General features: G+C 38.6%; 1 long non-coding RNA gene across 1 annotated transcript; it reads left to right on the top strand.

Moving 5' to 3' along the window:
- Positions 1 to 11,673: 11,673 nt before the first annotated feature.
- Positions 11,674 to 15,364, top strand: LOC126822764 (uncharacterized). The gene is made up of 3 exons (XR_008788268.1): positions 11,674 to 11,858; positions 12,808 to 13,073; positions 14,487 to 15,364. It is a non-coding gene; the product is annotated as an uncharacterized LOC126822764 (long non-coding RNA).
- The last annotated feature ends 2,264 nt before the right edge of the window (positions 15,365 to 17,628 follow it).

Here is a 17,628-nt window from a genome sequence, read left to right as displayed (position 1 = left end):
GAAGATAATCTTATCGATCATGATTTAGTGTTGTTAATCGATATTTAATGGATGTACGATCACCATTACAGATAATGTTACACTTGTTTCTCAGAATTGACAAGATACGCTTCGTATACAGAATAAAAACTGTTTCCCGATTTTTTTAAAACATCAGTTTGTTTTAAAATATTCAAATGATTAGTTATTTGGTAAAATTTCTGGGATGGACTTCGGCTCTTTTTATTTACGACGAGCGATCAGGTATGTATTTATGATTACGTAATTTTAAAAATTTGTCAAAATGTTAACGAACTTTGTTCTTATAATATGAGCTAAGGGATAATTATTAATTCAGATTTCCGCTTGATGTTTTTTACTTTTACTCTTTGTATAACAATAAATGGGCTCCTGTTGGTTTTCTTTCACAGAAAATAAACCTTGTGATGGTTTAAGAAAGTTAAATAAAGTCCGTTGAATAACATAGGAAATTATCGAGAGTGCAAACATGAGAGTGCGACATCTGAATATAAATCAGGATTCATCCCGATTAATTAATTCAACATTATGTTTTAATGTTTAATTTAAAAACCATTTAGTCTATAATGTCTTTTAATGGGAGAGGCAGATACATTTTCACTAAAGTATTTATAGGGTAGTTATTTCCAATAAAAGTATGGCAAATCTGTTATTAATGGGAAGTAGAGACGCCGCCCAATCTAACTAGAAAAATACCGGATTCGCCTCAAAACACACATGTGGTGTGCACTGGGCAGAAATGTCAGGGTATTTCTAACTGGAAACCCGACGGCTTATTGTTTGCCAGTTTGACTTAGCGAGCGGTTGTTATTTCTGAATCGAATGGTTAGGCAGTTTTGGAGCAATTGTTAGGTTTAAACGTAGAACCGACCCTGCAATTAAAAGGCGGAAAAAGAAGTTGACAGAAGATAATCCATGAATTTACTTAGGCTTCACTATGTATGGCAAATGGACAGTAAAAAAAAGACAAATACATTTTGCAATCCAGTTACATGACAAACATGGCTTCTAAAACGAGATTTTTTATATCTTGGGGTATTTCCTCGCGAATACAATGTTTTGAGAGGGGTTTGAAGCACAATTGTTATAGATTAATTAGTGTGAATATGTTTTTAGTCCAAATATATCATCAAATCGCACAGGTTGTAATCGGGAAGCCATCTTTAAAAGGTAAACATCAATTCATGATATGTGACTTGATGTTGCGTAAGTAAAGACTATGGATTAAAACCAGCAATAAGATTTATATATTTTATATCTTAAGCGGGGTTGTAAACTTCTACCAGATGTCTCCATCTCACATACTTAAACTTATTTAGGGAGAGGGGTTTTAAATTGACTAAGTTTGTTCCCCAATCCCATTCAGATAGGTGTCCAATTGCTAGAATTTTCAAAATGGGGTTAATTACCTTGTTGGCCGAAATTATCAACTTTTGCTCACAGAACTGTACCCAGTGGACGTATTACGTTGTCGCCTATGTCTGACAGTCTCAATACCTAGCTGTGCTTCACATTTGTTTGCGGACAGTCTAGAGGTCACAGTTTTTATCCACTCTTGTTTATTACCAATAGATCTGGGATGGGTTCAAATTTTACTCTTGTAGTTTATGGAGCCTACAGAGGTCACACATTGCACTATGTGCTCATTGGCGTATATCTGTCAACTCTTTCATTGCGAGTTAATTTTCTGTCTGTGTTTCTTTCATTATGCTACCAAATGATGTTCTGTAAACGGCGAAATAACCGGTGATCCAGTATATGCTGGTCAAACTAGCATTTGACGTAGAACAAATTGCAACAAAAGGTTTTTTGATTTCTAGTGACTCGTTATGATGTCCAGTCCTAAGTAAGGAAAAGAAAGTTTACCAAAATTGGAGTCCAAATAAGGACAGTGGGCGGGGCCAAATCCTAGATGGCGATTGTCGATCAAAAGTCGGGAATATCTCTAAAACTATTGGATTTAGACACCATAAATGTATTGCGAACAAATAGGAAGTCGGTACCAGCGAGTCCAAAAAGGGCGACGTTATGTCCCTATGACGTCATGACCTTACTGTGACGCCACAACGGCATATCAGACGTCGCATTTCTTCCAAAATTGGTTCATTTATGCATGTTAACAGTAGAAACGAATGCTGTGGCAGAGAAGAGGATATGCCCATTATGGCTGGATAAAGAAGAACAGTGTGTTACAATAACGTAGAAGGGGGCTAAAAGTACATAGATATTGCTGCATTGTCATCAGGTGATACTATTACAGTACGGATCCTTGTGGAACACCATATTGCAATCGGACAGAACTAAATTTCCGACAGTGATCAATTATCACCAAGATAACTAACATGAACCAGATCCACCCACTCCAAATCTTTTCATCCGACTTATCAATATTTAAAGCCGTGGGGAGTTATACCTAATTGTTGTCACTCCCCCAATCTGATGAAAGATACTTACTCCAGTAAAACTATTTCTCTTAGTACATTCCCATCTTCAACCCAATCAATTCAGTTTAAGTAAAGTTTACACATTATTTTTCAGCCAATATGTTTGCGTATATATCGTCAAGTTTATCCACAGAGATGATGGTGGTTGTGGTGGACTTTGATAGTCAACCAGATATTCTTGAGACCCTGGGGAAGATGGATACAACACAGAATCATAAGAACTTTAATGTTATATTGATGTGTTCAGAAGACTGTGTGTCATCGGTGCTCAATCAGGTAATTACAGTACTCTCAGCAGGGTATGCTTAGCTATTCTAGAACACCAGATACCACTTCTTATGAACAGGAAAATTGAACTATTATCGGTCATATTAAACAATTATAATTATATAGAATCATGTTATGTCGATGGGGGCGGGGCAAATGTTTAACACGTGCGCATTGTATCAGAAGGTCTGGGTTGAGGCAAATGGTGTGGTTTCGATTCCCTGCTTGTACGTTACAAGGAGTTGGTCTCCTGTCTAACCTCATGGGTTTTCTCCGGGTTTCCTCCCACTGCTAAAGAACCCTACGCGCAAGCGAATTATTGAAAAAACAATGAATCGTATGTTAGTCCCGAAATGACCTAGTTTGTCTCGTGTGGACGTTAAACCCCATTTCGCTCTCTCTGTTATGTCGGTATGATAGTACACAACATTATTTCCCTTGGTGTTTATAACTATACTAAACGAAACAGTCTAGCGTGGTATGGGTTTGTGCATACACATCAAGCAAATGATTTCAGTATTTAAAGAGGCTAAATCAGTAATTTTTGGGACCTACAAATTAACACAAATGGGTCGCAACGCATACAATAATGTAATATGAATGTAAATAAACTGATTTACATTCAATCGTTTCAGTTTTTACTATCATTTCAAAGCAGTTATGTTCGGCGAAATACGCCAGAATTCTCAATCGAATGGCAATCTCTAGCGTCTGGTTATTCCAGTCTACACCGATAGTATTTATTGCGCATGTTCTTCAGATAAGAATATGGGGTCACCGTTTGACATGACTTGTGGAATATGTCTAACCTCATTCTTCGAGTCGCTTGTTAGAAATTGCACTGAAACGCATTATGGTACACGTTTCGTGTACCAATCGTAAAATGTTTATTTTGTCTTAAATATTGGATATCAGAAGCCCATCTTTTTTTTCCGGTAAGATCACAACACCAATGTTGATTAAAATTGACAAATAATTCGTGTTTTCATTGTCGAAGATTTTGGATGGTATTGAGTTAGAGACTTAGCTACTTTAAATCAAGCAGAAAATGTAAAAAAAAACGAACTTCATTTACATAATATGATAAATGTTGAAATAACTTTGTAGATACGCAATTACAAGGTCGACGCAAAATTGGTCACTGACGAACTGGCACACACACAATCATGCAATCTCGCCGATTATATTTACAGACGAATGGATACGAAAAGGATTTAGATAGCTATACATCATTCAAACATAGATCAAGATGGCTGGTACTAATGGAGGATTGGGAAGATTCTGATTTCTATAATTCTACTCTGGATCATATCGCAGTCATTCATCCCAAACAGATAACGAATTTCACCTGTATCAGTGACTCAGCCCAGGTAACGTTTCTTTATTGGTTTGTGGGTAAGTGAGTAAGGCATCGGATCAATAACCAAGGCATCACGGATTCGATCCTTCTGTTGGCCAAGTAAATGTCACAATATTAGTCATCTTGATTTCAAGGGGCACCAAATTATTTCCGATTCAATGCAAGTAAGCCTCAACCGACGTTACTATCGCGTTTACTAACCTTTTATTGTATCATGATTTGCAGATATAAGAAAACGGTAAGGGCTTTTTAAACATCTGATACTAGAATAGGGAGAGGGGTTTAATATAGGCTATGTCTGTTTCCCAATCCCTATTCAGATACAAATCTAAATAAAAATATTACTTATAAAAAAAAGTATTAGAATGTCGTATGGACCAGGTAGGATACCTCGATATTACATACCTTATAGCAGTTATAACGACCACACCGCTGTCCAGGTAGGATACCAATGATTACATACCTTATAGTAGTTATAACGACCACACCGCTGTCCAGGTAGGATACCGCGATATTACATACCTTATAGCAGTTATAACGACCACACTGCTGTCTTGGCAAAATTTCTCTCATTGAACATTGCATGGCGCAGTTCCTTCCTAATTAGCCATGTTGAAGCACATAAGTCGGACTATTGTCCGTCCAATCGAAACCTAGTAATCAAATTCAGGGTTTGTAAAAAATGTTTTGGGAATGATGTTTCGTTATATTCATAGCATCATCAACAGGCATATCGTTTTTAACGCTTTTAACGTTTTGTTGTTTCAACTTGTAGATTGATGTTGATGTGCACCAGCTGATGTGGCGTCATGGAAGACAACGAGAGTTCAGTATATCGATACTCAATTATTTACATTTCAATGAAGATGTTATTTTCCCAAACATAAAATATAGGTTAAACGGAATACACTTTAGAGTGGGAACAAAGGAGGTATATGCTGTTTATTTATGTGCATATTATTTTTATTTCATCCGGTGAAGTTAAACTAGTAAATTAAACCAACTTGTATTAATCTAAATATATATTTAAAATATTGATACAGAACTATACCTCAATTGATAACTTAGCTAGCTATATTTATCAATTAAATGTTTCATTAATATCTAGACCATTATATTGGAATGGGGGGGGGGGTATATTGATGTTATTAGAATAGATAAATCAATTTTCCAAATACAATAAGTATGAGCTACTTAGGTGGAAGGTCGTTAAACTTTGAACTCTAATATTACATGCTGGTATTACTTTACTTTACAGTTTGCGCCGTTTGTTCACAAAGATAACTCAACAACTGGCGATGTGTATACAGGTTTATGTATGGATATTTTGAAAGTCCTATCAAATCAACTTAATTTTACGTAAGTTGTTAGTCTTTTGACTTGATGTAACGTATGGGTTTTATTCCGTGTACGTCATCAATCATTACACTTGTTACTAGGTGTTGGTTTATTTGTTTCTCACACGTCATCAATCATTTTACGTTAGATTTAACCTACTAGTAAAGTTCAGGGAAATAGTTAAAATGTGGATACAAGTTAAATTATGACGTCTAGAATGTCAAAAAATAATTGTAGTGCTTTTATCCAGATTTGAACGATTTATACACTTCGATGTGACGAAAAACGGGATCTCGTTGATAATTTGAAATTGAAAAACCGGAACCCCGGTGTCAGCAAACAATCGCCCTGTGTCTCATATTTCCATCTTCATTAGCCCCGGGTAATTCAGAATCGTGGAACGGTAAAGGTAATGTCTAAATATTAAGGCCACCTGCACATTTCTTCATGGTCACGAGATGTAAACAGGGTTAGGGCACGTGATTGTTGAAGATGATTGTGGGTCAGGGTTAGGATTAGCGCTAGCCCTGTTTACATTTCGTGACCTTGATGAAATATGTCTTAATATTTAGACGCTATAACCTTTTACTTAATTTCCATCGTGCAGTCTACTACCATGCACAAATCAATAATACCAAACTTGACAAAGACGGGAGAACCTTCGTCGAAACGTCGCTGAAATAAACTCTTTAAGTAACTTGTTGTATTCCATATAATTGTGTCATGTGTTATTCTCATCCAGTTACTAAATGACACTTAAACAATTTATATAAAATTCAGTTTGTTATGCTAAACGTGTGTGTGTGTGGGGGGGGGGGGACCCATACTAAACTTGGGCTGTCTGTCTACAATTAGCTCCGCTTGAGAACAGACACTAAGCTATTTGACCGACATTTTAAGTTCTAAATCGACGATTTTAGTCGAAAACACTAAGTATACTTCGAGAATTTTGTTGAGTATTTATTCTGCTTCCATTTAATAAAATTGAAAAAGTGTATTTAGCATGGTGTGCATGACAGATGTGAAACGGAGTACAAACGCATTACTTTTGGATATGGCGTCCATTTAGGGCAGAGATCTATTCTTGAGGAATAAAGTAGATGGATCCCTGTGTACAGAATGCAAATCAATTAGAAAAAAATGTACAAATATATACAAACTGTCTGCGACCTCTTCAGTTGGTAAAGAAAGTACATTATGTTTTCACTAATAATGACCTGATCGATATTGGTAATAATATTGGAGATGATATAATTACATAAATATTGACCAGTTAATGAACTAGGCTTTCATGAAGCAAACACGTGGTATCAAAGAATGGATTTAGACGGAATTAACCATCAAATATACACATAATAGTATGTATGATCAATTATCAGCCCACGATAAAACTATTTGTGTATTACACTATTCATAAGATAAAATGTTGCGTCACCACACTAATACAGACACGTTAAATTGGAGTCACGGTGGCTCAGTGACTATAGTGCTTGCTTACTAACCAGGATGCCTGTGTTTTGATCTGGGAAACGTCACTGGGCTTTTCCAGCGTGTGTCAGTGATGCAGGAAAGGGGGCCGATGTTCCGTGTACACGCTGACGTGCCCCTAAAAGAACCCCCAACAACTGGGTTCGAAATAAAGACTAAGTGGTATCCCCGCTGTTCTGGCAAAATTTCGCTTATATCATACTGCATCGCGCATACCCATCTTCACTAGTTGAGTCGGCGCAGAAAAATATTTAAATAATAAATGCGCCCCCCCCCCCCGCCATCCCACTCGGTATATCGGTACCGTATCAAAGGTAATAAATGATGATGTTTGTATTATTAGATATTGCATATATACTCCACCGGATAATGAATGGGGTGGGTTGATATATTATTTTAATTGATAATGAATGGGGTAGGTATATTATCCCCAGGCGATAATGGGGTAGGTATATATTCCCCAGGTGATAATATATTGGGTAGGTATACATACCCCAGGTGATTATATATCGGGGTAGGTATATATACCCCAGGTGATAATATATGGGGTAGGTATATATACCCAGGTGATAATATATGGGATAGGTATATATACACCAGGTGATAATATACTATTCAAAAAAAGTAGGGGATATTTGATTTTGGGGGCATAATACTCAAATATGCAAATGACTACGAAAAAAGTCACTATAGAACCTAACAGAAGAAACATTTCCAGTTACATGTAACGCCCAAACGCACCAATAGCTACCGCATGGAATGCAGGTGATGCTTGGGATCATCATGGGGGTCCAACCCAAGATTTGCACGACTCTGACTTTGAATGTTACAGTCATTGTGGCATTGAATTCCAGGGTGGAAACATCAGTTTAATTGTTTTAGTGACCAGAAAACAAATTTTGATATGCGTCGGCTTACCCAAAATGAAAGGTTACGCCCCCTTGGCATGCTACAGATCGGCACAACACAGGCGGTTGTGGCGCGGACGATGAATGTTTCTCAGTCTGTCATAAGCAGGCTATGGTCCAGATACCGTGATACACAATCTGTACAGGACAGACCACGCTCAGGTCGACCAAGGGCGACAACTCAAGCCCAGGATCGATTTATCCGTACCTTGGCCTTGAGAAATCGTGTCATCACAGCAAATCAGATCAGCGCTCGTCTTCAAACAGACACTGGTGTGAGAGTGAGTGCCCAGACGATTCGGAATCGACTGCATAGGGGTCACCTTCGCGCCCGACGTCCTCGCGTGATCCCTTGTTTGAGAGATCATCACATTCAGGCAAGACGTCGTTGGTGTAGGGATCGTCAACACTGGGATAATCGACGCTGGAGCAATGTGATGTTTTCAGATGAGTCAAGGTTCACTGTTGATTTTTTGGACAGACGTAGGAGGGTGTGGCGTCGTCGAAACGAGCGCTTCCAAGACGTTAACGTCATCAGACATGATCGATTTGGGGGTGGTTCTGTTATGGTGTGGGGAGGCATCACTGTTGCTGGAAGAACGGCTTTACATGTTGTTGCAGGGCGTGTTACAGGCCAGTACTACCGGGACAACATCTTGGCAGTCCATGTTGTGCCGTTCGCACGACGTCATGGCCGCCGTTTCATCTTCCAGGATGACAACGCAAGATGTCACAGGGCCAGGATCGTTACAGGTTACCTCCAACAACAGAACATCACCACATTACCTTGGCCAGCACTGAGTCCCGACCTCTCCCCCATCGAGCATGTCTGGGACATGCTTGGACAGAGGTTACGTCAACGTCAACAACGTCCTGCCAATGTCCAAGAACTTGCTGCTGCGTTGCAACAGGAATGGGACAATCTGGACCAAAATGACCTTAGACGTCTCATTAGGAGTATGCCACGTCGGATCAATGCTTGTTTGGCAAACAGAGGAGGATTTACCCGTTACTGACTTGGTTGTGATGCTGTGGTAACTTTGCTGTTTGACCCCGGGTATCATTTTACCCTTATAATGGTCAGTCTGTGCCTTACTTAGTCTAACGATCATTTGGAATAAATCGATGAATGTGAACTTCATTTCATTTTGTCATTTGTTTCTTCGTCAGTTTCATTAGGTGACTTTAATAACACTTAAAAATCAAATATCCCCTACTTTTTTTGAATAGTATATATGGGTTAGGTATATATACCAGGTGATAATATATGGGATAGGTTGGTTAATTATTTTATTTGTATTATTAGATATAGTATATATACCCCAGGTGATAATGAATGGGGTAGGGTGATAGATGGCGAATGGACTGGTTTAATCGGCATGTTACAGAAGAAGGTCAGTATATAACTTTAACACTTAACTGACTGTGTTCTGATGATTGCAAACACGAACAGGGTCCCAACAAGCTGTACTCTCCTTGTTCTTGTTGATTGACGTGACAAAGAGTAGGGTTGCCTGTCCAACCTCGTGGGTTTTCTTCGGGGTCCTCCGGTTTCCTCCCACTGCTAAAGACCCCTACGCGTAAGCGAATTATGGAAATAAAATTGAACCATGTGTTAGTCCCGAAATGACCTAGTTTGTGTCCAGTGGATGTTAAACCCCATTTCTCTCTCTCTCTTGTTGATTGACCCAGTTCGATAAAAGTCTAATGTTCTACCAATTCAAATACGATGGACATGAAACTTGGTGTGTGTGTTCCTTGCACAAATGCGCATCGATTGAATGTGGTGTATCTATTCTAAAATGGATGCCCCATACATGGCCTATACCGCACGCTCGGAGGCATGTGTCCAGAGGTGGGTGGGGCCTCGGAACATGAGCCTGACTGTTAGTTTTTTATCGGTATGATCTTTGAGAAAAGACACTGTCGTTGTGTGCCATTTATTGCTGGGTTGAAAAAGAAACTGGCGTTGTGTCATTTGTTGCTGGGGTGAAAAAGGTACGGACGTTGTGCCATTTGTTGCTGGGGTGAAAAAGGTACGGACGTTGTGCCATTTATTGCTAGGTTGAAAAGGGTACTGACGTTACGCTGTTTATTACTGGTTTGAAAAGGGCACTGACGTAATGCTATTTATTACTGGTTTGAAAAGTGTACTGACGTTGTGCTATTAATTGCTGGTTTGAAAAGGGTATTGGCGTTGTGCTATTAATTGCTGGTTTGAAAAGGGTATTGGCGTTGTGCTGGATTGGGAAAAAGCTCCACCTTTTCTATGTTTTTGCTGGGTTGAAAAGGGTACTGACGTTGTGTCGTTTATTGCTGGGTTGTAAATAGTTGCTTAACAACACCAATACAGAAACGTTACACATGTTTTATTTTTTTATAAGGAGGTTGAAATGATAGTGGCTGCTATTGGTATATCCAACGAAAGGGAAGAAGTAATGGATTTTACATTCCCCTATATGTTTGATTATGGTACTGGTGTTTTTCGACTGCGGGTATCGCAAGATGATAAATGGTTAACCTTAATCAAACCATTTACCTGGAAGGTGTTGCTATGTATTGGTGTATCTTTATTTGGAGCAGCTTTTATATTTCATATTATTGAGATCATTAACCCCTTCTATCACACTTCACCTAAAGAATCGTTCTGGAGAAGGTTGGAATATTTATATGGAGCTATGTTAGCACATGGCAAGTGAGGTTTATTAATAGGGTTTCACAGGGGGCGAATCTACCATGGAGCTAATGAAGCCTAGGCATAAGGTTCCCTCAATCCCAGGGACTACCCCCCCCCCCTCGCCAACCCCAAAAAAAGGATTTAGTCCACAAATATTAACTTTTCTAGTTCATCCCGATTTTCCGACGTGGTTTCCCCTTGTCAGTCATGCAGGGCAGAGGGCGTGACAAAGACAGCTGTCTAGTCCTTCGGATGAGACGAAAAACCGAGGTCCCGTGTAAACATTGGAATGCACGTAAAAGATCCCTTGGCAGTTGGAATTCGATATAAGAGTAGGCGATAGTGCCGCTGCCCGGCAAAATTTCCCTCATAGCAGACTGTATGGCGTATGCCCGTCTTCATTAGCCCAGTATAGGAGCAGAACAGCAGGACGTTAAACCCCATTTCATTTCATTTCATTTATGTATCGACTGGACCCATACTACATATCTTTTATTACAGTCAACTGGTGTGGTTTCGATTCACGAGTTGTACGTGACAAGGAGTAGGGTCGTCTGCCTAACCTCATGGGTTTTCTCCGGGTCTTCCGGTTTACTCCCACTGCTAAAGATCCCTGCTCACAAGCGAATTATTGAAATAAAATTGAACCATGTGTTAGTCCCGAAATGATCCAATCTGTGTCGAGTGGACGTTAAACCTCATTTCTCTCTTTCTCTCTCTATCTTGTATATAGTACTTCCATATCTCCCACATCTACAAAAATATAAGGCAAAGATACTTTATTCACACCAGAGAGTTTGATATCTATGGCAATCCAATGCTGCAATTTGAATCAACATCTGCGATGGCGTGGCTAAGTGTTCAGCAAAGCAACAGTGATATGTCAGGGGACAACCCATTGAAGAAGATAACATTGGTTACCCAGACCTCGTTGCTGGTTGTGAAGGGTTCCCATAACCTTTCTAGCTACAGGGTCCCTAAAATGTCCGCCACTGGAGGTTGATGAGTTAAATCAATTACCCGCAGTGTATTCGTATGTACAGCGGAAATTTCCATTCGCATAAATACTTCAACACGTAATAAAAACTAAGCAAGATATTTATTTTAAAAAATATTAATTGGTGTTTAATTTGGTTTTAGGTAGCTCCAACGAACCCGAGGCAATGGCCGGACGAATATTTCTTGGGTGTTGGTGGATATTTTGTATAATTTTGGCAGCTTCCTACAGTGGAACTCTTATAGCTACTCTGACGGTGACTAAAGAGACGCTGCCATTTAATTCATTGTCAGAACTGGTTAATCAAGATGACTATATATGGGGAACATCAGCACAGACTCTCTTTATCCCTCTATTCAGTGTAGGTATTATGTGTGCTCGCCGTCGTTATCCCTTAGTGTAGGTATTATGTGTACACGTCGTCTTTACATACATGGTAAAACGAAAATGTCGCAAAAGCTCTAAAACTATAAAAAAAATTTATTATCAACAGAAGGTCAATATTGAACTTATTTCAAGTAATAATGACCATAACAGCATTGCAACCTCTCAGTGAATTGTCGTAGTAATGTGCCTTTACTCCAGTAGCCTTCAGAGCTAACAAATTGTTGCTATACATTTTTACTGAAGCCACCAAGCTGGCCGACAGTTGATGACCTATGACTCTAGAGGTTTTATGGTAACCACCAGGATTGTAACCATCCGACTGGTCAACAGATGACGCCGGGTTTTTTAAAGAACCCACCAGGTCGTCAAACAGCTCAGGGTTTATTTTCTACCCTTCAGCTTCGAGTTCTGAAGTATACTGTCTGTATTAAGTGTCCTCACATGCCAGGGTAGGTGGCTATGTTTAATTTCATGGCATGGTTAATTATATCTGGAGAACCTGCTACTACTTTTGGCCAACTATTGTTTACACCATTGATGAATGTGGAAACAATTTGAATGTTTCTTTAAATGGATCGTCCGAGTGGCTCAATAGGTAAGACATTGGCTCGTTATCCTGGAGGTCCTGTGTTAGCCGTGAAAGTTCATTATAATTTTCCAGCGTGGTCCCCCTTTTCAGTCGTGCAAGACGGGGGCCTGGCAAGGGCAACGTATAGTCGTTGGGATGGAACGAAAAACCAAGTTCCCATGTACACACTGACACATTAGCAGATGGAATTTAAGAGTAGGCCGTAACGCTGCTGTACGGGCAGGATTCCCCTCAAAGCACTCTGTATGGCGTATACCTGTCTTCATTAGCCCAGTCGGGACAGAACAGTAGAATGTTATTCCCGTTTAATTGATAATTCAATTTTTTTTTACAGGAAACAACTGATCCACCTTTCCAACAGATATGGAGGGGTATTGTGAACCAAAATAAAACGGACCCGAATATTCTGAGCGTAGATTCTCAAGTTCAGTACGAGTTAGCGTTAAACTCGCATTATGTTTTCCTGGCGGAAGGGAGTGTTTACGATAGTTGGATATCTCAAAACTGTGAATTTAAAATGATCAAAGAATCGTATTTCGCTTTGGATTATTCAATTGGTTTACAAAATAATTCTGCTTATACAAGACAGATATCTGAAATGTAAGCATTTTAAAATTAAATAATCGTTCACAAATTAAACATACATTATGTAAGAGCTAAATCTACCTGCAGCAGGTATTTCTTTGGGCCTGAAATGTTATCTAAATTATTAATTAGACATTAATTAACTTATCCATAATCATCTTGCGATGAAATTGTTAGCCTTCGATATTTATTGGATTTGAATACAATTTGTGATGGATAATTTAAAGTTAAAATGGATAATCGAGACTTTGTTTGTTAGCATACCAAAGTCAGTAATGACGACCAAGACTAACCTAAAATTTAATGGGTAATATCTCGGTTCAGAGTAAAGCAATTTGACTGAAATTGTCAACATAATTTGATTTTCATTATCTATTTTGTAACTGTTATAGCGAGAACTGTCAGCTCTTTATCTAATCTTAAGTAATGCCCCTTTAATATTGGGTGGGTCATGTTTCTGAATTCGTGGTGCAGGACAGAGGGCCCGACAACGACAGCTGTCTAGTCGTTCGGATGGGACTACAAACCCAGGTCCCGTGTACACACTGGCGTGCACGTAAAAGATCTCTTGCTGGTTGGAATTCGATATAAGAGTAGACCGCCATAGTCCCAATGCCCAGGCAAAATTCCCCTCATTGCACACTGTATGGCGTATGCCCGTCTTCATTAGCCCAGTCGGAGCACAGTAGGACGTTTAAACCCCATTTCCTTTCATTTCATTTCTGAATTCACTATCAATTAATGAGTTAATACAGATGAATATTTGCTATATATTTCAATTACAATAGAGTCTACACTACGGCGGTCAGTGTTACAATATTTAAAACTTGTCTGAATCAGCGGCAATAGCATAATATACTACACTCCACTCAATAATACTAGCGATATGACCATAATTTACCGCCACAAATACTTACTTGAATTGTTTTGGGCCGACGGGGGTGGGGGGGGGGTGGATGGTCAAAGGGTTAGCACGTGCGTGCTGTATCATAAGGCCTGTTATTGAGTCAACTGGCGTGGTTTCGAATCCCCGGTTGTACGTGACAAGGAGTAGCGTCGCCTGTCCAACCTCGTGGGTTTTCTCCGGGTCCTCCGGTTTCCTCCCACTTCTAAAGACCCCTACGCGCAAGCGAATTATTGAAATAAAATTAAACCGTATGTTAGACCTGAAATGACCTAGTTTGTGTCGAGTGGACGTTCAACTCCATTTCTCTCTCTTTTTTGGGGGGGCCGACACTATCCCCATGTTTCCAAATTAGATACTAGGCCGACCCCTAGTATCATCTTCTTTCCTAAAATACCGTTCAGGTAACCAACTGGAATATTTTGTCTATGATGAAAATATCCATGATAAGATGTTGAAGCCATTTGTTATAAACAAAGGTTTAATTAACGTAATGAAATATGGATATGTTTCTTATATTATAGGACATTATATGTACTAGAAAGCAATTTGATGGACATTTGGAAGAAGAAATGGTGGCCTTCAGGACAGTGTGGTTCCATGACCCAGACTGTGTCTAAAGTTATTGGCATAGCCTCATTACAGAGTGTGTTTTATTTTCTTCTAGTTGGTTTATTTCTGTCAGGAATAGCTCTGTGTTTTGAGATAATAACTGTTTCATCTAAGAGGAATAAAACAGTTATGGATGTCGATTAATTCCAGTGGTGGTTCATATGATGACCAAGTTTCGAGTGGGATATCTGGTTGTAATGATGTTATATTTTAAATCGCTGGGTTGTTGGTACCTTCTACTGGCGGATCTGGGCTGGTAATACCTTCTACTCGCGGAACTGGAAGCCGGACTGTCCCTGTTTTAAATCGCTGGGTTGTTGGTACCTTCTCTACTGGCGGAACTGGAAGCCGGACGGCCCATTCTAACCAGTATGTTCCTCGTTTAAACAATATTTTATTCGAATACGACATGAGAATATATAGCACTGATGTAATGAATTTGAAAAGAAACCGAACACTTGATGCATATTCTCATAGGTGGAGTTCACACTGCTAATGAACAAATGGATATGTGGTTGAGATAGAAAAGGGAATTTAAATAAATATCTTTTTGCACTGCACTGATACACATTTAAACTCTTTTGACAAATTTTAGTTGTTAGAGGCAACAAAATCCAATTTTGTTTAAAGAATAAACTTGGTGTCTATGAGACAAGCAATTGGACATTGTCGAATTCAATTATTTCGCCAAAATGTATTTATTATCATTGTTTGAATGGCCATTCCTGGTGACGTTTTGGATCACATTGTAGGCGTATACCAGAAGATCACCGAGATGTTATTGAAAATGTTATAGGCAAGGTAACGATATAGTTTAACACTGAAATTAGTCGAGGTGTTTGGGGGGCGGGGGGGGGGGGGGTATTTACTAATCTACTAGTCCGGATCATTCAAATAGTAGTTTTGAACAGATGCCAACATGACACTTTGTATTGCATGTACGAGTACAGGCTGAAAAGTTCTAAGTTTATCTGGGCAAGACCAGGCCCTGTTTCACAAAAAAAACTTAAACTAAAATCACTAAAATAGATTTTAACTAAAATCAAAATGAAATTTTAAATTTTGTGCTTTTTACGAAGATCGATTGTAACGCCGCTATTTTAAGTTAAGATACAATTTTAACTTACAATATTATTTTAGTGGATTTTATCTAAAATGCTTAAAATCGTTTTGTGAAACGCATCTATCTTAAGTTAGGATGGAACTTTAGTTTAAGACGATTTAAGTTTTTGTGAAACGGGCCCCTGTACAACGTCAATGGTGTACTCACTTTTGCCAACGATTTTGCAAGGCCTGGATGCCGGTCAAGAAGAAATTGTCTTCCGACACTCTCAAAAAAGTTGTTCACAGCTGACATGCCTTGGTCATTACTAGGAGAATGGCGACCGGCTAGTTCCTTTTTGATTTCTTGAAACAGCTAGTGTTCATTCGTGTTTACAAATCTGGCCAAAACATTAACAGAATCTGGTCAAAACATTAACAGAATCTGGTCAAAACATTAACAGAATTTGCTTCAAAACATTAACAGAAACTGCTTCAAAAAAATAAACATAATCTGGCCAAAACATTAACAGAATCCGTTTCAAAATATTAACAGAATCTGGCCAACCCATTAACAGAATCCGTTTCAAAACATTAACAGATTCTGCTTCAAAACGGGACCGATTGTCACGTGATGACAGGAATCTGACACGCGGCTGATCCGTAACAACGATCTCTGACACCCATACTTCAGAAATCTTTATTATTATTCCTAACTCGTAGGTGATAATGTACCCAATCATCTCATGGGATAGTGGACAATCGTGTATCAGTCATTACCATGTCATGCAGCGGGTAATGTTTTCTTCAATAGTTGCTGTTATGACGCGGTTCATCGTCATGGCGCTCTCTCTGTCACTCTTAAAGTCCACAGTTCACTTCTTTACTTTGGAAAATAAAGGTGGGATCATCCCTGAAATTGGCATGCATCTGTTAGGGGTTAGTCCCTTCGGTTGCAGGTACTTGATGACTACCCTACAGGCAGTTTTGTCTATTTCTGGTTATTTCAAGATGGTCTGGTACAAAGACAATAATAACACTACAGTTACGGTTCTTATGTTTATGATGTATTCAACCCAATTGATCTATCATTACCGGCATTTATTAGCCATCCCTATATTACATGTTAAAATTTAGCGAGTGTAATATATTTTACTCGTTTTCTCTTATCTATAGTGCCAGTCAATTATTTTTTTGAATTGTCAAGTATCCTCTCACAGTCTCATATAACAACTTTCGGTCTTCGAAGGAATTATTAGTGAGCAGAAACTCACCCGTGTATCTGTTATCACTCGTCACTTCAGTCAGTTATATAGAAGGATAACTCGTGTTTTCCTTTTGCGTTCGTCACTTCCGTTTGTTGAGCCCTTTATTACGCATCTATTGTAGCAATGATCTGTGTGTTAAAATTATATTTGGAAAGTGTTTAACCAGGGCCCTTATTCACGAAACCTATAACATAAGATAAAATCGAAATTTTAAGAAATCCTGCAACTTCATTGGATATATGCAAATTGATTTTACTGGTCAGCCAATCGAATTGCAGTATTTCTTAAAATTTCGATTTTATCTTAGTTTAAGTTTTCGTGAATAAGGGCCCAGTTCTATAACATATGTAATAATGACTGACACCAATATTTTTGTTTTTTTTAAACCTATTCACGAAATCTGTGATTAACGTGTTTAACCAGTTCTATAACATATGTAATAATGACTGACACCAATATTGTCTTTTAACCTATTCGCGTAATCTGTGTTTATCTACCGTTGATATTTTAATTGTTTTTTAACCTATTCACGTAATCTATGTTTATCTACCGTTGATATTTTAATTGTTTTTTAACCTATTCACGTAATCTGTGTTTATCTACCGTTGATATTTTAATTGTTTTTTTAACCTATTCACGTAATCTGTGTTTATCTACTGTTGATATTTTAATTGTTTTTTAACCTATTCACGTAATCTGTGTTTATCTACCGTTGATATTTTAATTGTTTTTTAACCTATTCACG

Source organism: Patella vulgata, chromosome 5 (genome assembly GCF_932274485.2).
Source record: "Patella vulgata chromosome 5, xgPatVulg1.2, whole genome shotgun sequence".
Lineage (NCBI taxonomy): Eukaryota > Metazoa > Mollusca > Gastropoda > Patellidae > Patella > Patella vulgata.
Note: the sequence above shows the minus strand (reverse complement) of the source record. Positions and strands in the feature narration are given on the sequence as shown.